Source organism: Cynoglossus semilaevis, chromosome 19 (assembly GCF_000523025.1).
Source record: "Cynoglossus semilaevis isolate Cse_v1.0 chromosome 19, Cse_v1.0, whole genome shotgun sequence".
Classification (NCBI taxonomy): domain Eukaryota; kingdom Metazoa; phylum Chordata; class Actinopteri; order Pleuronectiformes; family Cynoglossidae; genus Cynoglossus; species Cynoglossus semilaevis.
The window spans coordinates 14236493-14237563 of NC_024325.1; positions in this window are offsets into that span (position 1 = coordinate 14236493).

Sequence of the window (1071 nt, forward strand, 5' to 3'; positions counted from 1 at the left end):
TGCTGCTCTAACTCCCTGACCTCCCTCCTCCCTAACCTCTCACCCCCCTCGGTGGTTTCCCATGCTCCTCCAATTGACTCAATTAAGCGAACAGACAAATGCCGTATGCTGAAAGATGTTTTTTTTTTTTTTTGTTCTCGACTCTGCGTCGAACAATGGTGCAGCTGCAAACACCGACGCAGAAATCAGTTTTTGGGGAAGTGTGGACGGAGACAGGGGAGAAATGAAAAATCTGAGCAGGACAAGAAACAAACAGAGGGAGGAGAGGGAGGAGAGAGAGAGAGAGAGAGAGAGAGAGAGAGAGAGAGAGGGGGTGCAGATACACTGAAAGGAGAGGAGGAGGAGGAGGAGGAGGAGGAGGGAGTCCACATCAGAAGTTAAAGTTTTTACCTCCTTTTGTTTCCTCTACAATAAAGTCTCCGACATGTTTTGCCAACAACGAAACGTTTGGCGGAGACGAACGCAGCGACCAGGACGTCGCCCAAAAAAAAAAAAAAAAAAAAAGACGGCCGGCATTCTTGTGCTTTTGTACTTGTGTGGACTCCTCGTGAAAGAGAGCAAACAGAGAACAAAGGGGGGGCTGTGTGGACGGAGGCAATATCACTGACATCCCCGGCACTTTGAACAACTTGTCAGCACAGACACTGAAGCCTCTGCGTTCTGTCACATTTGTGTACCAACCCCTTTGAAAGGCCTTGCTGACCGGCCCATATCCCTTTATTGGGGTTCAAATGGCAAGAGGCGGCCATTGTGTCGGAGAGAGTTCATTAAATTCATTGGTTTGACCTGTTATTCCTCGGCCAAAAGTCCGCTGATTTGGAGGAAAAATGTGAGTCGGCCGTACGCAATAGCCCAGTGACCCCGGCGGGGTAACAAACGCTTTTGAAGAGGGTTTCAAAGCTGCGGTGTGAATGGGCTGAAAAGGCCAAGTTTGAGACATATCTGTGGCAGAACCAATGGATTCACATCAAAAGGGAATTTGAAATCATCCAAAGATATTTAGACGCCTCTAATGGCTGCGAGTGGAGCGGAGCCAAACCATCTCTCAGCCGTCAGTGTGAAAGTGTGTGT